Raw genomic sequence first — 10,899 nt, forward strand, 5'->3', positions numbered from 1 at the left:
TGAGCAATGCTTTTGTCAAACAGAGGTGTCAATAAAAGTGGGCCATTAGAATAGTTCTGGAATTTTCTGGTACTGCATGAGGGCTTGGAAGTTACCACTCTGTCCTAACAGCAAGTAAAAAGCTGAACAGACTGAAAAATCAACAACTCTTCTTTGATCCATAAGAAAGGGAAGGACACAGGACAAACCACTGCACCCAAGATTGGAGAGACAGACAGGTGAGTACAGAAAGTCATTGCTTACCAGAGCAGAGATGCATAAGCAGAGACACCATGGAAGCCACTTGGATATCGACAAATTGATTCTAATTATCTATATGAAGAGGCAAAAGACCCAGAATAGCCAACAGGATTTTGAGGGAGAGGAACAAAGTTGTAGAAGTGACATTACTCAACTTCAAGACTTACTATAAAGCTACAGTACTCAAGACAGTGTACTGTCTTTCACTATTGGTGAAAGAACAGACAAATAAATCAATGGAACAGAACAGGGAGCATGGAAATAGGCCCACACACATATAGTCAAAGGAGCAAAGGCAAGACAATGGGCAAAGATAGTCTTTCCAACAAATGGTGCAGGGACAACTGGAACGTCCTTCATAAAACTGACTCAAAATGGATCACAGACCTAAATGTAAAATGCAAAACTATAAAACTTCTCAAAAATAATACAGGAGAAAATATGGATGGCTTTGAGTGTGGAGATGACTTTTTGATACAATACCAAAGACACAATGAATGAAAGAAATTATTAAAAACTTGGACTCATTAAAATTAAAAATTTTCTGCTCTGTTTGAAAAACACTGTCAAGAGAATGAGAAGATAAGCCACAGACTGAGAGAAAATATATGCAAAGGACAGATCTGATAAAGTTCATTACCTAAAGTTTACGAAAAACTCTTAAAACTGAACAATAAAGAAACAAGCGGAGCGCCTGGGTGGCTCAGTCGGTTAAGTGTCTGACATCGTCTCGGGTCATGATCTCACGGTTTGTGAGTTCGAGCCCCATGTCGGGCTCTGTGGTGACAGCTCGGAGCCTGGAGCCTGCTTCAGATTCTGTGTCTCCCTCTCTCTCTGCCCCTCCCCTGCACATGCTCTGTCTCTCTCTGTCTCAAAAATAAATAATAAACATTAAAAAAAAAAGAAACAAGCTGATTAAAAAAATGGGCCAAAGACTATAACAGGCATTTCAATAAAGAAGCTATGCAGATGGCAAATAAGCATTTGAAAAGATGCTCCACAGACAAATATGATATGATTTCACTCATATGTGGAATTTAAGAAACAAACATGATGAGCATGTGCATTTAAGGCAAACATAGGGGAAGGGAAGCAAAAATAAGATAAAAACAGAGAGGAAAACAAACCATAAGAGACTCTTAAATACAGAGAACAAACTGAGGGCTGCTGGAGGGGTGTTGGGTGGTGGGATGGACTAAATGGGTGATGGGCATTAAGGAGGGCACTTGTTGGGATGAGCACTGGGTGTTATATGTAAGTGATGAATCACTAAATTCTATTCCTGAAATCATCATTACTATAGGTTAACTAACTTGGATTTAAATTAAAAAGATAGAATAGAGAAACAAGATACTCCGCATCATACATCATCAGAGAAATGCAAATTGAAACAGTGAGATACCACTGCACACCAATTAGAATGGTCAAAATCTGGAACACTGACAACACCAAATGCTGGTGAAGATGTGGAGGAACAGGAACTCTCATACATTGCTGGAAGGAATGCAAAATAGGACAACTGCTTTGGAAGATGGTTTGGCAATTTCTCATAAAACTAAACATACTTTTACCATTCACTCTAGCAATTTCACTCCTTGGGATTAATGCAATGGAGTTGAAAACTTATGTCCATAAAAAATGCACACAGATGTTTATAGCATCTTTATTCATAATTGGCAAAGCCTGGAAGCAACCAAGATGTCATTCAGTAGGTGAATGAATAAATAAATTGTGGTAATCCAGATAATGGAATATTATTCAGGGCTAAAAATAAATGAGCTGTGAAACCATGAAAAGACACGGAGGAACCTTAAATGCATATTATTCAGTGAAAGGAGCCAAGGATAAGGCTACATACTATATAATTCCAACTATGGGACATTCTGGAAAAGGCAAAACTCTGGAGACAGTAAAAAGATCAGTGGTTGCCAGTGTAGGGGGATGTGGAGAAGACAAATAGGCATAGTACAGAGGATTTTAGGGCAGTGAAAACACTCAGTATGAGATTATAATGATGGGTATAGATCATTATACATTTGTCCAAACCCATAGATTGTACAACACCAAGAGTGAACCATAAGGTAAACTATGGACTTCGTGTGATTATGATGTGTCAATGTAGGTTCATCTTTGGTAAAAATGGACCATTCTGGTGAATATTGTTGATAATGGGGGAGGCTATGCATGTGTAGGGGCAGGAGGCATATAGGAAATCTCTCTGCCTTCCCCTCAATGTTTTTTGTAACCTTAAATTGTTCTAAAATAAAATCTTTAAAAAATTGTTCTGAAGGAATTCACCTGTGCCTCTATCACTCTCTGTAGTAAGCTGAATAATGACCCCAAAGGTATCAGGTCCCACTCCCTGGAACCTGTAAATGTGACCTTATTTATAAAAATTTTATTTTATTTGCAAATGTAACAAAAGATTTTGAAATGGATAGACTGTCTTGGATTATCTGGGTGGGCCCTAAATGCAATTACAAGAGTCCTTCTAAAAAAGGGAAGCAGAGGAAGATTTCACACACAGAAGAGGAACAGGCAATACAACCACGGAGGCAGATACTGAAGTGATGTGGCCACAAGCTAAGGAGAGTGGCAGCCACCAGAAGCTATTGAAGAAGCATGGCCCTTCAGATATCTCAATTTCTGCCCAGTGATACTGATTTTGGACTTCTGGCCCCCAGAACGGTGAAAGAATAAATTTCTGTTGTTTCAAGCCACCAAGTGTGTGGCCATCTGTTAGAGCAGCCACAGGAAACTTACATAGCCTCTTCCTAAATTTCACCTTCCTTTCATATAGATTTTTCTTTCTGTAATAAACAAAGCCACCCACATGTATCAGTCAGGATCCTGGCAGGTAACACTGCCCAGTTTGAGAGTTTGATAAAGGGACTGTAGGAGCACCTGGGTGGTTCAGTCAGTTAAGTCTCCGACTCTTGATTTCGGTTCAGGTCATGATCTCAGCTTGTGAGTTCAAGCCCCACGTCGGGCTCTGCGCTGACAGTGCTGGGCCTGCTTGGGATTCTCCTTCTCTCTCTCTCTCTCTCTCTCTGCCCCTCCCCAGCTTGTGCACACGCATGCTCTCTCTCTCTCAAAATAAATAAGCTTAAAAAAAACAAAAGGACTGTATACAAAGGTCTGAGTAGAGTGTGAGAGATCTCCAGAGAGTGTAGTTTCACATAGCTGAACAATGAGGGAGACTCCAGCACCACTCCAGGCCTAAAGGGTGAGGGAGACAGAGCTGGATGGAGAGAGAGGGCTGACAGGAGCTGTGGCCTTCGGTCAGGGGACACAGTCGGCCCCCAGCAATGCCGCAGCAAACGGGCAGAGGAATAAGCACCTCATATCACTCTCTTCCCTTCCTCTGATTTCCTGCCAGTGGCCTCTGTTGCCTGCACCTAACTGGAAGGGAGCCATTCACATCAGCCTCCTGCACACAGAGAAAAGTGGAGAAGAGTGGAGAGTGGATTTATAAGGGCACATGGAAATATATGGCAACCGCATAACTTTAATCTCTTCCCAAAACCATCCACTTAACAGACTGGTCTTAGCTCTGTGGCCTTGGGCAAGTCACTACTACCCTGAGCTTCCTTCTCTTCATCAGCAAAAGGAAGGATGTAGACTAGGAGGTTTTTACGATCCCTTTCAGCTCTGATGCTCTGGATCCTAGAAGCAGACTAAACCCTTAGCAGGCTAACGCTGACACATGCCTAGAGTCCTGACAGCTGTTTGCTTATTCAGATATCAGCAGGCCCCTCTTTTCCATGACGCACCTCCGCATTTATGCAAGCACGTGTGGGGCATGCCGGTTACTGAGCCGCTCGGAGGAAAGGAGCAGGCTGTGCTCACTCACCATGTGCACGTGTCACAGGCGTGCTGGAACAGGGCAGCCAACGGCGTGCGGCGAGGAGGCAGGGGAGACAGGCAAGCCACTTACCTGATGGCCAGGACGCGGTCAGTGGGCACGTCTGCTTGTCCCTCCAGAAAGCTCCAGGGGGCCCGGGCAGCTGGTGCAGCCCTCAGGCCAGCCTGGCAACATCCCTGGCAGCCCCAGTACGGGGCGGCTGCCAGCAGCCACACACATGGTAATAATTAGCCAGAGAGTCAAACTACAGAAACTTCCAAGGGTCCAGGATGGCCCCACGTTGAACAAGGAACATATACCAAGCCTTCCCCTGCTGCCTTGAGACGTTTTGTTCTGTATTAGGTCTGCTTTTACAACTACTCCCGTCTGCTTCTGTCTCTTTGAAAACTCCTTTGGAAAGGGAGGATGAGGCCAAGGAAGAGAACATCTTCATTAGCCCCTCAGGCCTGCAAGTGTAGGAGGTGCAAACTACCCACCCTCCCCCATCCCCATACACCTTGGGTGGCCCGGGACAAACGACAGATTTCCTCCCTTCTCTTAACCCCACCCATAGTCATTAACTAGGACCTTCCATAACTCCTGATGGGCCCCACAGGAGCACTGGTTTATAGTGTGTGATTTGGGGGTGGGGGGGGCCTAACAAGGACCTATACCCCAAATCCTTTTTTTTTTTTTAATGTTTATTTATTTTTGAGAGACAGAGAGAGAGAGAGAGCATGAGCAGGGGAGGGGCGGACACAGAGGGAGGCACAGAATCCGAAGCAGGCTCCAGGCTCTGTCAGCATGGAGCCCAACATGGGGCTCGAACCCACGAACGGTGAGATCATGCCCTGAGTCTAAGTCAGACACTTAACTGACTGAGCCACCCAGACACTCTGATATCCCCAAATCCTTAAAATCCCTCCCCAAACTGCTAATTCCTAAATTCCATTGTCATCTTGTTTCCAGCAAAACAATTTGATTCTTGTTGCACACACACCCACACTTGAGGAATATGTGTTTCAATGTTGTCCAGTGAGTTAAGGGCCTGAGGAGCTTGCTGGAGGTGAGGAAGGAAGAAGAGTCTGCGTGTGAGGGATATAAGTGGAAGTGGGGCCTCCAGGAAAGACAAAAGGACACACAGAGGGGGGACCTGGGCACTGGGGAACAGCATCACCTATGTCACACTGCTGTCTAGAGCTGCCCCTGCCGAGCCGGTGCTAAAGATGTTTTGTGAGAATTCAGATAATTCAGCAGCTTCTCTATCAAGAACACGTGAGAAGCTTGCACTGCGGACCTCAGACCCTCAGAAAGGGGCTACCTTTCCAGGGTTGGAGCAGATAGCCACCATGGAATGTGGTTAGGGGATACCTGGGGGTCTCCCTTCTCCAAAATGCTTCCCCTCCTCACTGCCAGGGTGAGATCTAAGTCTCCCATTAGAGCCAAACCTGCGTATCAATTCATTTATTAATCACTTTCCAGTGGTTGGCTGAAAGTCAAGCACTGGTCAAAGGGAGTTCTGATGGACCACAAAAAGGATTCATTTTAGATACAGGACGCTGAGGGTATGAGGTGCAAAGCAAGGCTCAGTGGGAGGCTGCAGCTGGGACCTTCTCTGTCTTGCAGAAAGTGACAGAGATCCTTGCATAGAAGGAGGGAGGAGGGGCGCCTGGGTGTCTCAGTCAGTTAAGTGTCCAACTCTTGATTTCTGCTCAGGTCATGATCTCATGGGTTTGTGGGTTCAAACCCGCCTCAGGGTCTGCACAGTGCAAAGCCTGTTTGGGATTCTCCTTCTCCCTCTCTCTGCCCCTCCCCTGCTCGCTTGCCCTCTCTCTCTCAAAATAAATTAATTAACTTAAAAAAATAAAAAATAAACTAAAATAAAGAAAAGGAGGGAGGAATTCCTGGACACAGGGACTCTGGAGAGAATGGAAACAGGTTCAGATAGCAACCTGCTTGCCGGGCCCTGCCTGAGAGTGTGCTTGCTTAGATGCAATTACTGTGCATCCAGCACCCCGACCCCGGCCTGCCTTTGCATCTTTGACTCCGGTTCTATAAAATGCCTAAGTGCTTCACTAGACCTCATGCTGTGGGTGTTCCTGCTCCCTCCATCCTCTTCCCAACAGCACTCTTCAAACAGACAGAAATGGCCTAAATCAGGGAGGATTAGATCCACTAGAACCAAACTGTGAGATTTAAGCACCATGCGCAAACCAGACGGTCCTGAGTTAGTGCCAACCCTAGCACTTACCAGCTGTGCGTGTGTTTACGCATATTGTTTTCTTCTCTAAACTTTGCATTCTGCATTTGTAAACTGGGGATACGTACAAGTAGTACCTTGATATGCAGTTCTGAGGATTAAGCAAATGAGAAAATGCGTATGAAGCACTTGGCACAGTGCCTGGTTCATAGTAAGTGCTCAATAAATACCAATTATTAATTCATATCTTGCCTACTTTTCCTTCCAGTAAAGGTTGGCAAACTGATGCACATAGCTTTCAAAATCCTTGCAAATTTAATCTAGGCTTAGGCTCTGCACAGATTTGTTCTTTGAAAAAGCCACAAAATTCTTTTGTAATTCATGATCTCTTTACTGGCTTTTTATCTGCTATATTTAGCTCTTAAATTTTATATCTCAGCTTGAAACCCTGAAGCCATTCTTCTAAAAATATAAGTGGTTCAGCCATTGGCATTTGCTCACTGAAAGCACAAGCAATTTTTTTTTCAAAATAACAATAGGTCAGAGGTGGGACTAATTACCATAACTTCAAAGATAAATAAATTATACTTCATTTAATCAAAGGATCCAATTTGGCAAGGCCAACCCTAAAGACTAGCTGCTTTAGTTCTACCTCTTTAATCTCTAAGAGAACATCTTAATTCTTTCTCGTAAGTCCTAAGCTGGGACCCTGGTCCTTTCTGGCTGGGGTCCAGGAACAACCCTCTCCCACCCAGCTCACAGTTGAAATTGTTAGTGTCCATTTTATAGTCTCAAACACCAGGTACTTATTTCCAGATGGCCACCCAGCTACCTAAAGTTAACCCAACAACCTCTTTTACACATAATAACATATTTACTGAGTGCATACTCTGCCAGACACAGTTCTAAATGCTTTATGTGGACTAAACCACTTAATCATAATAATATCTCTATGAAATTGATACTGTCATTATCATCCCTCTATATGGGATATCGTTATTTTGATAATTTGTCTAAGATGACCTAACTAATACGCGGTGGTACTAGGATTTGAACCCGAGAAGTCTGGCTACAGAGCTGTTCTTTCCCACTAAATCACACCACCTCTGAAGGAAGAAGTAAAGCTTACCAAGGATATAGCTTAAAAATCCTGATTCCACTTTTTCACAGAAGCACCCTTCCTTCCATGGAACATTCTGTCCTGGCCTTGGTCACTCTGTTCCTCCCAGCCTATTCTCTGGGGCATCCTTTGCCCAAAATATGAACAAAACACACAACAATATCCCTCTTATCCCTGTCAAACAGGGCTGCAAAAATATTCAAGGCAGTGTGGCTCAGACTCAGAGGATGGGGTTCCAAATCCACCATCAACCCTAACCAGCTGGGTGCCCTTGAGCAAGTCACTTTATGTCTCTACCTTTAGATGCCCCATCAGCAGAGTGAGGGACCTGCCCAACTGCCTAATTGGGGGGCTTTTGTGGGGACTACATGAGCTAATTGGTGTAATGTGCTTAGCACAGTGCCTGGCTCAGTAGGTAAGCTGTTATCATTAAAAGAGAGCAGTAACACTATTATGATTATTGATCATGCAGTCCATAACTGGGAACAGAGTTGAGAAGGGCACATTCAGAAAAGACTCAGAGGGAGGCCACGTTGTAATATAAGCTTGCCTGTCCCTGCACACGAGGACGGGCTGCCTGAGATGGAAGAGTTCACCTCCAGACCTGGCCGGCACACACCTCCACTGGGTGCCCCAGGGCAGGAGATGATCACTAAGTCGGAGGCAGTGGGGAGGGCCAAGTGAGAGCTTGGACAGGGAAGCTAGAAATCCTCCCGGAAATCAACTCCATCCCACAAGCAGTCATTTTCAGCCCAGACGCATGACTTGTTCCAGTTTAACGGTTCTCAAAATTGTTCTCAAAACTTTCCTTCAGCTGGGCACCCCAACATACAAGTCCATAAAGGTGGAGGTGCTTGGTTGGAAGTAGGAAGAGGAGGCATCTGGCTGAACTCCTCCCCAAAGGGACCCTGTGTCCCTTCTGAAAGACAATGATAACCTCAGACCACAGTTTGAGAAGCATTAAAAAAATTTTTTTTTTAATGTTTTATTTTTATTTTTGAGGGACAGAGACAGAGTGTGAGCAGGCAAAGGGCAGAGAGAGAGGGAGGCACAGAATCTGAAGCAGGCTCCAGGCTCTGAGCTGTCAGCACAGAGCCTGACACGGGGCTTGAACTTACGAACCGTGAGATCGTAACTTGAGCCGAAGTCAGACGCTTAACCAACTGGGCCACCCAGGCTCCCCGAGAAGCACTTTTTAAGAGAAATAAAAAGACATACTATACGAACCCTGCCCTTAGGGAGCTTGGAGTCCAGTGAGCTGGCGGCTACAGTCCTGTACTGACTGGCAAGTAAAGTCCAATGTCCCTCATGGAAGGTACAGATCCTCACAAGGCACCCTTGCTGTCACCCACATAACCCTGAGGCTTTTCAGTTGCAAGAGATCCTTCCACATTCATACCACACACTATAGGGACTGGGAAGGGCTTGCTTGCATTGTTCACTGGCTTCAATAAAATCATCTTTTAAATCTATTTTACCGCTCGCAGCTCTTCTCTAAGGTGGAGATTATCACTATGCCATTTTACAGATGAGGGACCTGAGGCTGAGGGCATTGAACTTGTCCAAAGTCACCCAACGAGGCAATGCAGGAACCAAGATTCAAATCCCCACCTTCCTGGTTTCAGAGCTTGGCAGCAAAGACCGGGGCCCCAGGCTACCTCAGTGCAGATCCCACCTCTGCCATGGGCTGGTTGTCTCTGCACCTTCAGTGTCCTCATGGGTAAGTAAAGGGGACGACAGTGACACCCACCACCCTTAGAATGGTGCCTGGCACCAGCAACCGTTGCTGTCTTGGGATCACCAGCTAATAGGTTATGACTAGTCTGTTCAATTCACGCTCTCATTTATGCAGCCTGTAAGAGAGCAGTGCAAGTGTGTGGCTCAGCAAAATACAGAGAAGTAAAAGCCACACGAGTTCAAAGAGAGGGCATTTGAGATGCTTCATTTATGACTGCTTCATAAATTTTTGAGTTACTCCTTAGGCAGAAGCCAAGCTGCGCTCTCCGTGTCGGTCCCATGTCAGCACATGTGGTGCCAAGGCTGGCTTTCGGCGACGCACGGCCAGGAGCACGTCCCTGACAGAGCCAAGGGCCCCACGCAGCCTCCCGGGTGGACGGGTGACCTCTGCCACGCTCATCTGGGTCTCGAACGCCACCTGGGCGGACCCATAAACGCGCAGCGCTGGTGCTCAAGGTTCCCTGGGGGCCTGCGCCACATTTCCACGCCTGGAGAAGCCACTCCAGAGTGTGCCCTTGGTGGGGGTGGGGCAGGGGAAGGAGACAGCACTGCCGGCCAGCAGGCAGAGCACGTGGTCAAGGTCCTGGGTGCCGGCTGCGCCCCAGCTCACCACTGCGAAAATGCCACTCGATCTATTCAGAGCTGAAGGTATTTACAAATGTGACATTCCAGGGACTCGAAGAAGAAGAAGAAGAAGAAGAAGAAGAAGAAGAAGAAGAAGAAGAGACAAACCTCCAAAGCCAGAGAAATCAGGGAACTCTCAGAATTCTGCCACAGCGCTTTCCATACCAGAAATCAAACAAAACGTGTGCTTCCAGGAACCCAGGAATTAAAGTTCAACTTGGAAAGAGAGGGAAAGAAACGTCGGACTTTATGGCTGTGCGTCCACGCCCCCCCCCCCCCCCCACACCCCCACCGGCAAAAGAACACCGTCAGCCCAAGGCTTAAAGGACAAGTGCCTCTTTGGCTCAATACATGTCAAAGGATCGCAAGACCGTCGCAAGAACGTCCGGTGCCCCCGTTCCTACCTCTTCGGCTGGGGTCCCCACGGTCGTTTCTGTCTCCCTCTTCCACCACCTGCTACCGCGGATCCATCAACCCTGCTTGGGAAGCCGGCGCTGCTGCTCAGGGAGGGGTTCCGCGGAAGGAAGGGGAGGGCAGGCACTGAGATCACGGACGTGGGGAGGGGACGGTCTCCGAACCAAGCACTTGGTCAGAGGGAAAAGGATGTTTTGTAATTTTTGGCTTGAATTTCCAGAGGCAGAACAGGAAATGTCCACTGGGGCTGGGAGGTCTAGGGAGAAATGGGCTGAGTCTCCCTTCAGAGGGGGTTTTTCTGTGGGCTCTCAACTGTGCCCTCTCTGGAATTCAAAGCTCCGTCTGAATTCTGGTGCCTTTTCCCCCTTACTCTTTCCTCTAGCACATTTTTTTTTTTCTTAATGGAACGTCAGCTTCGTTCCTGACATGCTGGAAAAATTTTCCTCTGCCTAAACTTGGCTCAGGAACACTCTCTCCTTGTGAGAGAATTTCTCCTATTACAAAGTTCAGTTTAAAAAGAGAGGGCTATTTGTTTTGCCAATTTTTGTATTAGGGACATTTTTCATGGATTTTTTTTTTTCTCTGAACGTCTGGATTTCAAGAAATATGCACACCCATATTCCTCTTGACTGTTTCCTACTCCCTTCCACTGGAAAAACAACAACAATAACTGGTAAAAGATTGCAGCAAAAATGTCCTTAAACTGTGGGTCTAGGTCAA

The 10,899-nt window shown here is 46.2% G+C and overlaps 1 protein-coding gene across 5 annotated transcripts in view; it reads right to left on the reverse strand.

Moving 5' to 3' along the window:
* The window catches only part of TACC1 (transforming acidic coiled-coil containing protein 1), a 120,591-nt gene extending 110,148 nt beyond the window's left edge, over window positions 1–10,443 (reverse strand). For 2 of the 5 annotated variants that reach the window (XM_019440745.2, XM_019440742.2), the window contains exon 1: window positions 10,170–10,441. The gene's annotated coding sequence lies outside the window, so the exon portion shown is untranslated. Of the gene's footprint in view, window positions 1–10,169 lie in introns of all 5 variants that reach the window. The other 3 variants (XM_019440740.2, XM_019440744.2, XM_053901066.1) reach the window with 3 other exon arrangements.
* Between the last annotated feature and the right edge of the window lie 456 nt (window positions 10,444–10,899).

The sequence above is a fragment of the Panthera pardus genome, unplaced genomic scaffold (assembly GCF_024362965.1).
Source record: "Panthera pardus isolate Hobbes unplaced genomic scaffold, ASM2436296v1 HiC_scaffold_13, whole genome shotgun sequence".
NCBI classification, from domain to species: Eukaryota; Metazoa; Chordata; class Mammalia; order Carnivora; family Felidae; genus Panthera; species Panthera pardus.